Raw genomic sequence first — 18080 nt, 5'->3', positions numbered from 1 at the left:
TCAAGAAGCCTTTCAAGATGTTTACCTCCATATCTCTGCAGCACAATTTACATTCTTTGCAAATTCTTTTACTCCTTTAATATAATTCGTCCTCTTTCCACCTATTACCAGAAATAAACACTAAATCCCCTGGTCACTTATGGATCGAACTGCATATACAAATCGTAGGTATCGCATGGGCTTTCACAGCACTTATAAAGATCCAGCTATTCATGTAGACCACCCTGAGACAATGAAGATTAAATTGTGTGAATTTTACTTCAGTATCGTCAAAGTGATGACAATCAACCCTGAGACTTCCAGAAGATGATTTAGAGCTTAGCATAAGGCATGGCATATTTAAAGATCCCCACTATGATGATTGGGATGGCTTTAGCATAAGTGCTTGCCATCCACCATGCCATAGCATTTTTATGTTGTTGCAGATGCCCACCCTGAAGCATGTGTTTGTTTACGCAAAACAAAAGATTAATGGTGATGATGTAAATGGAATTTGCTTTCTCTGCATGGGGGCCACTGAATATTTTCCTGCCTGAATAGGCTATGCCCTTTGAGTCAGTCCTGGGCAAGAAAAATATGCATCCGAAAGCCCTTCCTAATTATGGCAGGCCTTCCAATGTATTGATCCTGTGCCTATTGGCAGATGGACCACTGGCCATAGGTTTTCAGAAATGTAAAGGGATCCACCATCGGTTTCACATTCATTTCCACCACAGACTGAAAGGAGTTTGAATACACAAAAAATAGACAAAACGGGCTATCTTCCAGTAAAATGCCAAAACTGTGGTAAGAAATGTGGTTTTCTGAATCTCACCTGCCTGTTCTCGAAAGCTGGGAAGATAGTGATTTTAGCAACGCAAACCTTTCATTAATGCCATTTGCAGGAAAAAACAGACACTTTCTTCTGCAGCACATTTTACCAAAACTCCCCCAAATTTAGCCATATTTTGGCTAATTTCCAAGTCCCCTCCAGGGGAATCCACAAACCCTGGATACCTTTAGAATCCCCATGATGTTAGAAAAAAGGGACGCAAATTTGGGGTGGATACCTTATGTGGACAAAAGTTATGGAGGCCTAAACGCAAAGTATCCCAAATAGCCAGAAAAAGGCTTAGTAATGGCGGGAAAGGGCCTAGCAGCGAAAGGGTTAAAAATATGGTCACAGTGCTGGCAATCAACCCTGAGACTTCCCGTAGATCATTTAGAGCTTAGCAGGTGGCCCGGCATATTTAAAGATCCCCACTATGATGATTGGGATTAATTCAAAAGTGCTTATGGCGGGAAGATGGGAGCACCTTCATCAAACATTTAATGCTATCCACCATGCCATGGCATTTTTGTTGTTGTTGCAGAAACCCACCCTAAAGCATGTGTTTGTTTATGCAAAACAAAAGAATAAATGGTGATGATGTAAATGGAATTTTCTTCATCTGCATGGGGGCCACTGAATATTTTTCCTGCCTGAAATGGCTATGCCCTTTACATCAGTCTTGGGCAAGAGAAATATGCGCCCGAAAGCCCTTCCTAATTATGGCAGGCTTTCCAATGTATTAACCCTGTGCTCATAGACAGATGGACCACTGGCCATAGGTTTCTGACAGCAAAGCTAGCTGAGGCTCCCTCATCTTGAAACTTTGGGTTTCTTCTACTGTAGGAAGCTGGCTCTGTATATACTATACCGAAGTAAGGTACAGTGTGCACAGATTCCAGTGGATTCCCAGAGGCTTTACAGAGGCTAAAGTAGATAATACTAAATGCTCTCTGTAGGAGGCTGGCTTCAGTTATTTAAGTGAAGCACCTGGCACTAATCTAGACAACCCTTATGGTGAATTTAGAAACCATAGAAAGCTCTCTAAGTGGTAGCTTTTGAGAGCAGCCTTCAGGTTTAGTCCAGAAGAAGTGGTAAGCAGCTAGTTTTACCAGATCCAATCATATATTGTAGGTTAGATGAAAAAGAACCACACAGTGTATTTATAAAAATATGTCTATTTATTATACAACACTCACTAACACATCAGTAGATCTCGTACCCAGAGATATCAGTACAAATGCACACAATACTTAAGTTGGAAACAGGTAAGTATGCACAATACACAGTGGTCTCCAGGGGAAGACCAAACCATATACTAAGAAGGTGGAATGTGGACTGCGACCGAAGTCGGGACTTGGACCAGGAGACTCAGAAGAGCTGGGGACACAAGGAACCACCCAAGGTAAGTACCCAAGAACCCCACGGAGTCTGTGTGCAGAGTGGAAACACAGTTGCGTACTCAATAGAAGCCAATGGGAAATTCACGGTTGCAGTTTTGAAGAAGGATCATTCCCAATCGACCCTGAAGAAACCCTGTGGAAGACAGAAGGTTGGAGAGCCGCCCCACCTGTGGATACCTCAGGAACCAGGATACCTACACCAGGGAAGCCGGGTGCATAGGTGCGAAGTCACGTCGGAAACCACCGTAGACCCCACAATGGAGGACTTCAGAAAAGATTCCACTGGCAAAGACTGTGCAAGAGTTCGGTGGAATCCAAGGGAGGATTCTTGAAGAGAAGAACCTGCAAGTAGAGGGGACAGAGTCTATGCCACCCGGTGGTGGCAGGAGGCACGGAAGAGCAATGACCACCGATGACAGAAGATGCAGGAGTGATGACTGTGAAGACCAGGCAATGCTGTGGAAGACCAAGAGCTGTTCACGAGCTGTCTCACATCGAAGTCGAGAACCAGGGGGTCCGGCAGGGGCACCAACATGCCTTGGCAGCAGCAACAGACGTGGAAAACGATGAACGATGAACGTTGGGACCATCAAGGGACTCCCCAAGTGCAGGAGAGTCAGAGTAGGGCCCGAGCAAGCAGAGGAGCCTCCTGGAGCAAGAAAAGACCCTCAAGAGGACCCACAGGCCAAAGGCATAGGAGTCACAAGAGGACTTTCAGCAGCTCACCAAAGATGAAGGCACATGCTGCAGAGGATGCAGTGAGGACAAAGATCTTGACAGGAAAAGGTGCTGGAGGCTGAAGCTTCTTGTAGCCCAAAGATTAATGGAGTGCAGAGACAACAAGCCTTGGCAATGGCAAGTTGACACGGTGCACAGGGGTTCGGTCCCAGTGATTCTCAGTTGCAGAGAGAACAGGTCAGGCCTCGAGGGAGTTTCAGAACCACTACCTGTGTTGCTGAGCCTTTCGAAGTCCCTGGGACTTGAGGAGCAGCCGACCGGTCAGATTCATTGTGGTGCCTGCAGATGCGGGGGAGTGACTCCTTCACTCCAAGGGAGATTACTTCGGGTGCCCTTGATGCCCACAGGTCTGTTAAAGATCCTGGATGAAGCACAGACACAGACAATATATAAGACTTGCAGAACAGCAAGACCAGGAGCATCAGGAGTCTTTCTTGGCGTGGTTTCAGGCTTAAGTCTTGTCCTGCGACGAATCTGAGGACTCACCCACAGGTAAGTCCTTTTATACCCTAGAAAAGGGATTAGGATGACTCAAGGGTCCCTCCCAGAGGAGGGGCAGGACAGAGGGAAGGATACTCCCATGTTCTTTGTCCAGTTTCATGCCAGAGTGGGAGCCAAGTGCTCACAGTACTGGTTCTAAGTAGAGTTGGCAAGGAGGGCACCAAACATGCCCTTCAAAGCAGTCTGGTGGCGCTGGCAATTGCTCCACCCCAATACACTAAGTCGCCCACCTCCCTATGGCAGGAAACCTATTGTTCTACCTTCCCCTGCTTGAGCTCAGCTCAGTAGCAGGAGGGCAGAATCATGTCTGTGGTCCTCAGCAGCACTAGCTTGCTAGCAGACCCTGGAAGGCTGTTACCGGGAGTACAGGGGGCTTCCTGGAGAAGCCCCCCAGTGCATGGAATCATACCTCCAATTGATTTTAACATGCCCTGGTTTGGTACCGCCAATATATAGTTAGCCATCGCGTAATGACGCATGGCTACTATATCAAAATGGCTGACTGCACTTGGAAAGCCTGGAGAATCGACTACAGGGTTTGTAGCGGGTATACTGCTCATGCAGGGCACCCTCACACTTATAACCCAGCACCCTGCCTTCAGGATTGAAAGGCCTGCCTTAGGGGTTACTGATAGGTTTTAAGTGTAGTGACCTCAGAAACCTATGTCAGTCATAAGTGGTGCTAGCATCAGCTTACACAGGCTGCAATAACAGGCCCATAGTCACCATTTGAGTGGTCTCTCGTGACAGGCATAATGCATGCGCAGTCCATGGGAGACCCCTGGTGTACCTATGCCCTGGGTACCTAAGTACCATATACTAGGGTACAGTTAGGAAGGAACATCAAAAAATAGAGTCCATGAAATATTTCCTTCAGGTTTCAGTAACCTTTTATTTTTTTCTTATTTCAAATTTGCTGATTCTTCAACGAGTTGATTCAATCGACAATACAAAATCGATTTGTAGATCACAGTTGCATTTTCTATAGATCAACAGCCTTTCTGCCTACGCGTTTCGTCCTTCCCTTAGGACTTCATCAGGGCTGTAATAATAAACAAATAAACATACAATTTACACCCGATTTTCACAATATACCAAAACCATGTGATGCAACAAACATTTAGTTTAAATGACCTAATTCTAATACAGACACTTCCTATACTAATGATATATAGCACCCCTCACCAAATGAAAAAGGCAACAGTGACTTCTATAAACTTAATAAAGTAACAGTTTCCAATAAACTATAGTAATGATTGTTAAACTTCACACACCTTGAATTTCAGAGAGAAGAATTCTCTTCTTTTTCTAAACATCGAATACTTTGTGTCATAAATTTGCGGCGCGCAACCAGATATCTGTAGTCAATGGGAAATGAAACATGTATTGAAAATTCTCTTCTCCATTTAGTTTGAAAGAATTCATCCATCCCCCTTTCTTACATGTTAGAAAATCACATTCCCTAACGTTACTCATTGAACCAGTGTAACCTGATAAATAAACTTATGTCTACATAAATACATACATAATTATTATGTTCTTATAATAAAGATTCCTCTTCTTGTTCTGAAAAAGAAATATTACTGGTCCCTAATTAACAGCGTGCTCCCAAATCTCTGTGATGGATGAGGAATAATACCTGTCTTAAACATTAATATCATTGATAGTTTCCAATTAAGGCTACTCAAGAACTCCTTACTTTTATATTAACAAAGGTCGCACTAACCTAAATTGATCTTTGAAATAGAAACGTCTCACACCTAATTCCTTATTAAGTCTCTAAAAAATAATAAGAAAACAAAAGGTCCCCATTGAATTAGTACCTAGCAGTATTTACTAAAATCGAGAGGTGAACAATGGGAAAGCTCAAACCTACCTTGAATTCCATCAATTCTTATTTCTCATAATGTCTTCAATACTCCTCTTTTCACTAAGTTCAAAAGATAATCACTGTGTAAAAAATCATAATCCAAGAACCATATAATTAATCACAATACTGCCACCCAAAAAATATTATTCAACTAGACTGTTTTTAGCTAAAGTCATCCATTACCTCAACTACTGTCATTCGAGATTTCAAAACATATCTCAAAAATAATCAATTATTATTTCTCTGGAATGGAATTATCCCCAACTTGGTCTCGAACACCCAAACTTTCAAATTTTTCACAAGGTGTAAGACAAAATATTTCCACACCTACCAATTACGCCACTGACTTATCCACTTGTCAGTTCACTGTTGAAATATCCCATCAACATTTTATTCTCAAAAACATACTCAATCTGTTAACTGACAGTCAAGAGTTCGAAACATACCTTGAAAATAATCAATTATTATTTTTCTGAAATCCTTCAGTCCTCCTCCTTTCACTAAGTTCAAAATCTTTCACTCTGCGACAAAAAAAGCACAAAGTACCAAAGAAAGACTATTAGTCCCTCCACTTTTAATAAAGATAATGTTATATTTTACTGTTATGAGTTAAAGATATCCCCTAACAAAAACTACTAGCAGTCGACCTTCCCATAATCTTACTCATCTATCAATCTTATTTCACAGCGATCCTCTCTCCTGCCGCGGGCCCGATAAATCCCAAACGGTAATCGTCTCTGGATGCTACTCCCTATTTAAACCTGTTTACTGACCAATCACATTAAAGCAATGAAATTTGAGCCAATCACACTCTAGAAATACTATCCCACTGATTACCATACTACTGCTTCCATTCTGGTCAGCCATCGTAAACCAGCCTAATAGATACCTTTTGCAAACTATATCATTAATATCAATCTACAACATTAAAAAACCTTTAATATATGATGATATAAACTGAAAAACACCTAAAATGTTAAATCTCCATTACTTGAACAAAAATCACAAAGATGGAATTATCCCCAACTCGGTCTCAAACTCACGAATTTCCAAATTTTCACAATGTGTAAAACAAAGTATTCCACACCTACCATTTGCGCCACTAGTCCGACTAATCTGAGTCTCAAAAACATGCTAAATCTATTAGCCAAACTCAACTTATGTACTCAATTATTTAAAACATGTATATCGACTGCCCAGTAGCGCCCTAATTACTATACCAGTCTAGAATTCACGACCTCCAAATTTGTAGTAACACCGTATTATCTCAAGGAGCTAACACGCACCACACGATCTAAGCCTGGGGTACCTTCTTAGTTCTCGTGGGTCACTTGGGCTCGGGCTGGAGGTGTCGGGTGCAGAGGTGGGTCCGGAGGGCTGGTTGTGTGGTCCAGCAAGGCACTGGAGCTCTTCTTGTTGGTCTCTTTGTGGACAGGAGTCCTGTCCTCTGGAGTTCTTGGTCTTTAGGAAAGGCAGGCAGTCCTACCAGTGTTGTGGCGGTCGCTGGGACTGCAGGACGGGTCTCTTTTTGGAGCAGGTTTCTTCGAGGGCTGCAGACAAGCCGATGGGGCTGGGACCAAGTCAGTTGTCATCTGGAGTCTTCACTGTTTCAAGACTCTTTGGTCTTTCTTCTTCTTTAGGTCACCAGTAATCTAAGGATCAAGGTTCCGGGGCTGCCCCTAAATACTCAATTTAGGGATGTTACAGGCACTGGCAGGCAGTAGCCAATTAGCTACTTATCTTTAGGGTGGCTACACCGTTTGTATGTCCACTCCCTTAGGGGGAGGGGCATACTCCTAATCCTTTTGGCTAAAATCCTCATAACCGATATGGAGTATTTTCAAAGGAGGCAATCACTTCAGCTCTGGACACCTTTGGGATGGTCCTGCCTGAGAAGAGTCACACCTCTCCTGCTTACTAATATTAAATCCGACCTTGCCGCCAAAAATGGGGCTTGGTCAGGGGGCTGGCTATCTCCACTAGCTGGAGAGGCCCATGCTAGCATAACAAATGAAAGGAAGCCTTTGAGGCTCACTACTCATGAATGCTGTTCCTGCTTAGGGGTAAGTGTGAAGCACCTCCACCCAGAGCAGGCTTTGTTTCTGACCCACGAGAGCACAAGGCACCCACCTCAGGGGGTCAGAAACATGTCTGGAAGTGGCAGACTGGTGCACAGCAGTCAGCTACACACTAGTGATTGGATAGGTTTTCAGGGGGCACCTCTGAGGTGCCCTCTGAGCGCATTGATTAATGAATCCAACACTAGCATCAATTTGGGCTCATTAATCTGATATGTTTGGTACCAAACATCTCAGGATTCTGTAAAGCCACCATGGAGCTGTGGAACTCGTATTGACAGGCTCCCAGCCAATGTACTCGTTATGGCTTCACTATGCAATATAATGTCTAAGAATAGGCTTAGACACTATATGGGCATATCAGCTCATGCAGTTATGCCTACGCCATGGGTAGTGTGCACCCTGCCATAGGGCTGTAAGGCCTGCTGTAGGGGTAACTTACCTATGCATCTGGCAGTGCTGGCAGGCCTGGCACACAGAGATGTGTGCCAAGTCAACTCTTCAGTTTTAGTTGCACCAAAACACGCAAGCTGCAGTGGTAGTGTGTGTGTGTTTGGTGAGGGGTCTCTTAGTGGGACATAAATACATGCTGCAGCCCTTAGAGACCCTAAGTACCTTTTACATGGGGCTCATATGTGAGCCAGAGGTGTGCCAATTGTGGAAACAAAGGTACTGTTTTGGGTAAGAACACAGGCACTGGGAACCTGATTAGCAGGGAGATTCAGTGCACATTCAGTTAAAGTTGCATTCAAAGTCAGGCAAAAAGTGGAGTGTAACCATGCATAAAGAAGCACTTTCCTACACCTACCTCTAAACCAGGCTAGGGAACCACAGGTTTGGCAGGCAGGAGCCCTATCAAATTATGACAGGACTCCTGCTCTACCAATCCTTAAATGACCCTTTATGTGTATCCGCACCAAACAGAACTGTTTGACCTACATTTTCTGATTGCCTGCTGTTGCAATCAAAGAATGATCCACTGTAGGCAGGCCACATAGGTTTTATGATGACATTTACTTGAAGATACTAGTCTCTGTTACAGGTTACAGATGTAATGTAAATGCCATATCAATGTTCCACCAGGAGCAGCCTCCTGCTGCTCAGTCTGCTCTTTCTAACTGATCCCTCAGGCAAACATTAAACATTCTCTGACATCACACAGAGGCTGAGCATAAGGTATCATGACAACTAGGGAGAGAATGCATCCTATCTAATACAGAATATAACACATTTTCCCCCTTAGAAATAATAAACACACATAATAGGTATCTTGCAACTCTAATCTAAAAAGTAAGCAACATGTATCTTTCAACCTCCACTCAATCCCAACTAGGGGCATATTGTACGCATATAAAAGGGGCTCTTTCAACCACACACACAAATACAGTAGGCACAGGGTATTTCACAACCCAAGCTCATCCTTGCAACAGGACACTGCAAAACTCAGAAGGTGGGTCTCTTTCAACCCACACCCATTCCACCCTAGAGAATCTTGTGAACACAACAGTAAGCAAAGCAAACATATGTCTTGCAACCCACACTCAGCCAGCCTGGGGCATCTTGTGACCAAAGAAAAGCAAAGAAAAGGGTATCTCTCAACCCACACTCAGCCCAGCTTAGGACATCTTGTGACCAAAGAAAAGCAAAGAAAATGGTATCTCTCAGCCTACACTCATAAATCACAATAGTAGGCAAGCAACAGTCATGCATAGCAAAATGCTCACTACAGCAGTAGGCAGAGGGAATCTCTCACCCTTGCTCGTACAAACAGGATACTACATAAACTTGAACTCAGTAGGCAGAGCTAATCTCTCACCCTCGCTCATTCTAACAGGATACTAAATAAACTTAAACTCAACATAAGGGTCTCTATAAGTAAAGGTGGTATAATATCAATTACACCTGAGAACGTTAGTATCTTCACATCAGGACAGGACCCGCACCCTTAACTACTCCTTCTGTAGCCAGGGGAACACATATGTACATGGCCTAGACAGGCAACCACACCTTTGAAAAAGTACAACATGGCATACCTAACACACCCTTATTGAACTAATACAGTTACACATCAAATTAATACTAGCACACAGACATAAAGTGGCATGAATAGAACAGTAGCCCCCAGTAACACCCAAGATCACCACTGGGCAACCTCTCACCGAAACACTTCTAAGTACACCAAGAATGCACCACTCACAATAAATCAAAATAAATAAAGTGGTCACTGTGGTCGGCATTGATAATTTCCTGCCAAGTTCAGCTCTTAACACAACAAAGCTTGACTCAGTACACTCACTTTCAGGCTGTACTCCGATTCATAACACTGCTTGAATGATGAGAGGCTGCTCACTCCCAAACTGCTAGGATCATCAATTAGCATTAATCTGTAAACATAGTTCCAACGCCCTTACTTTTCAGTTGACTGCAGGTTCACTCATCACAAAAGCTGTATAGCACAGTATAATCCAAATCCAACCTTGTTGGTACCAGAATCACGATACTGAGTCAGCATACAAAGTCCAAAACCCCCCTCACACATTGAGCGGACTGCATGCAGGCTGTCTGTTAGAAAAGACACTGATGGGGCTTCAGGACGTTTTTTTCTTTCCTTTTTTCTTAAACTCATATCTCTCTTCCTCTTTCTCACTTGTAGACTTTATTCTCCTTGTTATCCTTTTTGTACTTTGTTTCATGTAGACTTGACCTCTTCACACGTAGATTTCTCGAACTGTCACCATTGTTGCAATCAAAATGCATTATATCTAATACAGAATATAAAACATGCATAGGTTATTAGGTCCACCAAGGCCGGAGTTTCCTGACAATCACTCTGCACCTCCAGTGGCAGAAGAGATGGGTGTAAATAGGCAGTATAACTACAAATTTGGAGGCCATATTTTTGTTGTATTAGCTGACTCCTCTGCTCCGGACTCCTTTTCCTATATTTCCAAACCAAGAGGCTCAGTACATATCTGTTAGTCCACAATACACCTTGGAACAGATTTACAAGGCACTTGCGACACATTTGCGTCGCCGCTGAGTCACTTCTGTGACGCAGCGGCGGCGTAAAGTAAGCACCATGCTGCGACGAATTTACAACGTGACGCATCTATGGAGATGCGTCACGCCGTAACACCCTACACCACATTATACCTACGTCAGGTATAATGGGGCGTACCGTCGCAGTGTGGGCAGTCCGTTGCATGAAATCCTCGGAAAAGTGCCTGAGTTAAATCTACAAGATTTCACTCAGTCCTTTTTCCGACGCCACTGCGTCAAAACTTTGAGCCTGCTTGAAGCAGGCGTAAGACAAGGCGCAGCATGTTGAAGATAGGCCCAGTTGGAACAGTGCTGGAGTTGCGTCTCACCCGCGACACGACTCTAGCACTGCGCCAACCTTACGCCGGCAGATATGACGCATCCGTGGGGGCGCACAGATAGTTTGGCGTGTCGCATGTTTTCTGGCGCATCCATGCTGATTTGCAGAGATGCGCCAGAACTTGTAAATCTGCCCCCTTGTCAGTTAGTATATTAGTGGACATTCCACTGTGAAATCTAAGCCGTGCAAGCATGTGGGGATGCATAGTAGAACATGCATACATCTACATCATCTTATGAGTGGAGCACATTGGAGTAGGATGGGAATATCGAATCCCAAATATCGGTGGGGCAAAATATCGTTATCACAATATCGAAGAGCAAAATATTGAAAGGTAAGTTTCCACACATTTTCTTTATTTAACTTGACATATGCGTGCCTTAGTGAAATATATATCATCAAGGTACGTAGATGTGGAGTTAAGGATAGTAAATCCTAACTTCTCTACGCACTTAACTTTCACAAATGTCATCCTACTTTGAGTGTTGTTGTCAACCTTATATTTTCAGCATCTACACTGTGCTATTGTGTAGTTCAACAATGCTGCTCACGCTCTGATAGCTCAATGTTTTATGAATGCTTGAAAAATGAAGATGTCTTTATTTTTCAAACATTTTAATCATAAGTCAATACATCACTTAGTATACCAGGCCTTTCATGCAAATTCCTGCTTCATCTCGACACCTTATGCATGAATTCATAAATAAAGAAAACATTAGGTTAAATATAAATGTACTTCTGGCAGAATAGAGTCTACTACAGGCCTGATTTAGAAGAGGGCGACACACAATGTTCCCTCTAATTATTTTTCTCTGTGTGCAGCAACAGAATGGTCGTGTGCATGCATTCCCTTTTTGTGTCCGCATTCAGGAGTTGCAGTCATTTATTTATTTCTGAGAGGTGTTGTGGTTGCATTCGATATTATTTCCCAGTGCCTTAAACAGGGAGGTAAATAGGTCTTCTGCTGCTTGTAAGAGGCATTCTTATAGTTTGAATCCTTGCTTTGGGTAAAATTACCTGGGTTTGAAACTTTTTCCAAATGGGCTCTCGCTATGGGGTTTAGTTTGCTCTACAAAATTGTCAGATACATTTGTGCAGACAAAGCACACCAGGAATAGCAGTCTGTTTAAGTGGCTTACGGATTTAACAAAAGTCTCTGGTGCACTTCACTAGATGTTCTGGAACATGGTACTCCATACCTGACCCTGTTTGACTCTGTCACAATAAAGTTCTGGAAGAGTATTCCCGTAAGTGCACTTATACTCTCTTGGAGCTGCAGAGCACAAAATGATATGCAGTCACTTAAATAGGATACATTTTAACATATTTGCAAAGGATCCTAATAAATGTGAAGGGGGTGGGTCTTCACTTCCTGCCCTGTTACTGCTGGTTGTATTCCATCAGAACAAAGAGCACATTTTCTGCTGGAGAAAAAACAGAAGTGGCCTGAAATATTATGTTTTTTATGGCTGGGAAGATGGTGAAATAACTTCTAAAATGGCCCTTAACATAATATAACTGAAGGAAAGCTAATTTAATCTATGTGAGAGCGAGCAGGAGATGGAGCAGTGTAACAAGGGCCAGGAAGGGATAGCCGCAAATCCAGTCTCTTGTATTCTGTCTGCAGTCCCAGATATGCTGTATAAGTGCACACATTTGTATAGTGTTTACTCACCCACACATATATGCATAGTCACAATACTCTGTAAAATATATACTGTGAGAAATGGCAAACAACGTTTACCACGAAACTTTTTCCCCGCAGGGAATCACAACGTGGTTGTTACAACGACCGCGTTGTGATTCCGATACTATTACTCTGCAAGTCGGAACAACGACTTGCGGATGGGGGGTGGGAGGTGTTGGATTTAAAATCCAACACCTTCCCTAGTGTCCGCACAGACTGGAGTTGGAATAGTAAATTATACTATTCCAACATCCAGCGCCCCCCTCCGCAAGTCGTTATTCCGACTTGCGGAGTAATGGATTGCGGAATCACAACACGGTCGTTGTAACAACGTTGTGATTTCCTGCGGGGAAAAAGACGGCGAGATGACGACATAGAATCATGAGTAATGGATTCCAGCCCATTTAATCCCCTAGGATTTTTGCTCTTTTGGCTTCCTGGTTATGGACTTCTGGGTGTGTCTTGCTCACTGTGAGCTCTGTTGAGATTGATTGGCAGTGCTAACCACCAGTATCCGTCTTTTAAAACAAGGTCCACTGGTGTGCAGCTAGGCAAGAGGCTCTCGGCTCGTTGCTTGTGAACACGTGAGCAAACGTATGTGGACTGAGCATGTCAAAGAAGTCTAACTCAGCCCTGTGTCTGAGCACAGGTGGCCTAGTGTGGATTGGAGCCTTCATAGATTGGTGCTGACTTGTGCAGGCCCTATAATATGAGTGGGTATTCATAGCGTTCATCTCTAAATCTGCAGTGAATTACTGTAAACTGTGTGTGCTTCACTGTATTGTACACTATAGACGAAATCTGCTCCAAACTCAAATCTTCCCACAGTTAGGTCTAAAGATTAGGTTAATACCCCAATTTTATGGTCAATCAGGATCCCAATTGCCGATCTGATATTCATTTCCACATGATTGAATCACTTCTGGAACTTCAAGATTGATTATTTTTCTCTGATTGAGTTCCTAATTAAGTCACATTGTTGTTCCAAGTTAATTTCTCTGCTGCCCTACATAAGGATCAAAGGGCTCTCCACACAATATTGGCCATTTACCACAGATCAGGCCTATTCCTGGGAAAGGAAGGAGGAGCTACATCTGCATGTGCTAATCACTTTTCACACTGCACCTGGCCTCATACTGCTCAACTCCACAAAAACAAAGGACAATATCCAGACATGTGGAGCCAGTTACAGAAGTAGGTCCCCTATAACATTTTATAGGAAGGGACCAGGCATTTGTGACAGTTAGTGGTGGGGCTTAGATTCTCAGAAAATATCTTTCAAATTCCAAAATCCCAACATGCTGTGCAGGAGGGTTGGGGCTGGGGTGGAATGACACTGTCATTCTATTTTGGTAACTTTCTGCCTCCACTTAAAACCCACACACCAGTGAGAAACTGGGGAGAGATGTCTGGACCTGGGGGAAACACCAGAGAAGGAGAGAGGACACCTGACCTCCACTGCAAAGATGGACTCAAGGGCTTCTGATTTCAGTCGACATCCTGTGACTAGAGTTTTGCTTCTCCAGGGCCAGTGGTGCTGGTCCTCTTACACCCTCTAGGAGGGCAGTAGGTGTATGTCTGGCATACCTGGCTGAAAAAACTTAAAATCTAAGGAGCAACATAGAGCAAAAGATGCAGTAATAGGTTGAGGCTAATATTCAAGCTGTCCAGAGCCCTGAATAGGTATGTCAACAGTTTTTGGGAATTCCTTGCCAAAATGTAGGATCAGTGGATTCCTTGATACTTTACTGTAACAAATCCGAAAGCAATTTTTTTTTGGGCTCACCTGTTTATTATTTTCGCCTTTTGTTTAAATAGTATCCTCTCTTAGGGTTAGGCCATACTGTTTTTCTTTTTCTGTTGTTTTTTTGTCTGTTTTTTCATTTGAACCGTAGAACACTATCTTGCCTTCAAACCTTTGTGGCACTTCATAATACCTTTTAATAAATACATAGATTTAAATTGACCATGCGGATGGGAGGCCCTTCAACAAGGGGAAACCTTTTCAGTTTTGCCAATAACATAATCTCTGTAAAAACAGAAACTGTTCCAGAGAGATACTTCAGAGTCAAAGGCATGGCCACCTGGCCACCTGTCCGATAATGGGATGAAATGCTCTATGTGTCCTTTGGAGAATGGTGTAGCACTATGGACTCTGTGCAATACTGTAAAAACCACCAGAAATCTTCAAACTGGCTGGTTCATCATGTCCCGGTAAGCCTGACGCGAGTCTGAAGCTGACATGCAGAGGGCTGACTGAAGACAAGTCAATATATTTTCAAGAGACCTTAACTGGAACCCTGATAATGAATAGTGGCTTAAACACAAGAGTCATGATTGATAAGGGTCAATCGCATGCCAGAGCTGAGAGATCAAGTCAAGGTTCCTGCTAAACTGTTTGATTTAGAGATGCTTAAAAATAGAGGGCACTAAACAGAAGACGAGAGGGATTGATGATGTGAGCTATGGATGCAAACAGCTTAGGAAGGATTTCATTAAAAATCCAATGATGGAAGATCATTTGACAGGCAGTGAGGTAAGACAAATGGTTAAAGAAGCACTTCCAGCAGCATCAATGGCCAAGAAGGTGTCAGGAAAGAGTGATAGGAACAGTGGGGCGCACCAAGGAAGCACTGATAGGCAGTGAGGTGCCACAGGAAGTGAGTGACTTACTTCTAAACTTCCATTAAGGTAGAGTAGAGAAGAAGAAAATTAAGGCGTCGAGTGACAGCTAAGCGATCATCAGACGACCAGAGTTAAAAGATTTAGCATATTTAAAAAATAAAAACAAATTTAAAAAATGCAGAGGAACCTTCAACAACTATCAGATGAATGTGCACTTGGTTATAAAAAAGATTCTTTAACCATCGGGACGACTGAGTGAGAATTGGCAACGCTGTGTTTTTCCATGTGGTTGGCACAATAACTAGATTAAATATTGGAAAACCACTTGGCTTGCTTCTTGTGGGAAGTAAGTAGAGTTGAGAAGTGTTTGGGAGACTGTGGCGATCCATAGAACCAACAGACACATCGTAATAAGTGGAGATAACGATACCCAGGGGCACAAATCCCCGAATCACAAATGACAACTCGACACCCATTGAATGAACCACGTAAAAGCTAAACACGGTGACAAAAGGGATGCACAGCAGTTGGAAACAAGTCGTGTCCCTGTGTTAAGAAAAGCTTGTGATCACACAGGGGCATATTAGCAAGAACCTCGTTAAAATTATCGCCGTTTTAGCGGCAGTTTCCTGCCGCTAAAGCGGCGATAATTTTAACGAGGTTCTTGCTAATATGCCCCACAGTGTTTTGTGAAAGTGGAGAGCAGAGAAACTTCACCCGGCCCCGTTAAAATCACAAAACTACAAAATTAGTGTTCGATTGTGTCTTGACAAGTGGCAATAATGTGCTTTCAGCTTTGATGTTATAATGAATTGCTGCACAATTAGTAAACTGATGCAAAATATCAGAAAAGGTGAATTTTGACCATCTCGTACAATATCATCTTGTGGACAAGTATGCAATAAATCTCTCTGTCTGCAGCACACCGCTCTGTATTCTGAGCTGTGCTGTCTCCTGCGCATTTGGGCGACCTGGGGAGGTAGCACATTCACGCGCACACTGTTGACAGCGGTTTCATGTCACTATTTTGAACCTGTGTGCTCTTGTGTGCCTCAAATGTATAGCCAGTGACCTCCACTCGAGGCCGAAGCATGGACCATTGTCATTTGTTGGTGTATGACAATCACAACATGTCCTCTTTAGAGGTGTGCCTCCTCCCCAGGGACGGCTTTAATACTGGTGGCTTCCTGTGCAACAATGTTTGTTCGCACCTTCCCCAATGACCAGCTCTGCTACGGATTCCGTCACTACCACCCTTTAACAGTGCTCCTCAATTCTTCATAACCACTGTCTTTTGGATCAATTTAGTTTTAGTTTCAGCCGCAGTCCCTGCAGGTAACAGTGACGGGGCGGTGGGGCTGTGTAAAGGGGGATTTCGAGGGACGATGCCAAGGGAAAATTGACTATTTATCCTTATTTTCCCTCGGCATCGCTCCTCAAAATCCACCCTTACCTGGCCCCATCGCCCCACCTCTCTCACCTGCACGGACCGTGGCTGTTTAGTTTTATAGCACCACTCATACCGGTGTAAGGTGTCAGAGCACTTTACATCACACACACATTTGCACAGAGATAATCATATGTGTGTAAATCAGTGCATAGGTAATGCTACATCAGACAGGACTACAAGGTGTAGTGTAGGAGTAACATGTCATCGATACTGGTAGACAAAATAGTTTCAGTTTCCTTATTCTGGAAAAGCACAAATTCACAATTTAAAATGTAACACCATTTTTAGGGGTTCCCTTTAATAATAAGAATTGTTTTCTACCCAAATGAACCCTTTTCGCAAGTTTAGGATAATTAAAGACTGGACAAAAAAACATATAGCTCTAACATATACCTTGCAGTTTACATGCAGCTCTTTGATGACAGTTAATAGCTCAGTGTTTTCTATTAGGATTTTGACTTACAAAGGACAAGTAACAAAAGGAACTCTCTTACAGATGCAGTAACTCACTGATCTATTTACATTATATGCACTCTGTTCTCTTCATGATGCACATTTTTAGCAGCAGACTTTTTAACCCTCTGGGCTACCTTTGGATGAGTCAAAATCTCCACAAGACAAGCCTACCTCTCTTTCCAGGAAGATGATTAATCACCAGAGTTATCTTGTCAGTTTAATTGATGCCTGAAAATTGCTGGAGGCAAGGAAAATGGCGCCAGGTGCTTTTTAAATGATAATATACTTGCATAAATGATGCCCCCACCCTAAGTCAGCACCCGGTGCGGTGGAACTGCTCGCACCGCCCTAGAGCCGGCCCTGCTCCTCCCGAAGTGGTGGATATATATATTAGAAAATAGTTTTTTTGCACCAGCATACTTTCAAATTACTCTCAGCCAAGAACAGTTCCTGAAGTAATGAATTCTAAATGCAGTATATCTACTCTAGCAGTATTTGAAGGTACAAAGTTATTTTTTAAACTGTGATCTAAGGCAGCGATTCTTGACCTTTTGATTTATACGGACACCCACTTAATCATTATTGGAACCTGGGACCCCCACTGAATTAATATTGGATTCCGGGGGAGTCCATTGAAAAATAACTGGAACCTGGAGACTCTGGCCTATGCAATTTCTATAATTTGAACCCCAAAACAAAAGACACTGAAACAAGCATTTATCAAACACATCCACACATTATTAAATATTTTCTTTAATTCATAAACAAATATAAAAGAAATCGAAATGTGAAGCTCCCACAATCTTATGATACCAAATGAATTTCTAGTCTCCAAATTTAAATTTCTTCGCACTTGCAGAATGTTTTCAAATTTCAATTTTCAATTTTCCATTTTTAATTATATATACTTTATTAATCTGTTAATAATACTTAATTTTCCAAGTAGTTGCAAACCCCTCAAGGGGTCAACGGACCACAGGTTAAGTGCCAAAGGAAAACAGAACATAGAAAAAAACAGACATTTTTCACTTTGACACAAACAACAAACATTGAAAATCATGGCTTGTATTTCAGTTTCTGTAGCA

Source organism: Triturus cristatus, chromosome 8 (genome assembly GCF_964204655.1).
Source record: "Triturus cristatus chromosome 8, aTriCri1.1, whole genome shotgun sequence".
Classification (NCBI taxonomy): domain Eukaryota; kingdom Metazoa; phylum Chordata; class Amphibia; order Caudata; family Salamandridae; genus Triturus; species Triturus cristatus.
The sequence above is the reverse complement of the archived record's forward strand: the minus strand, read 5'-3'. Positions refer to the sequence as shown.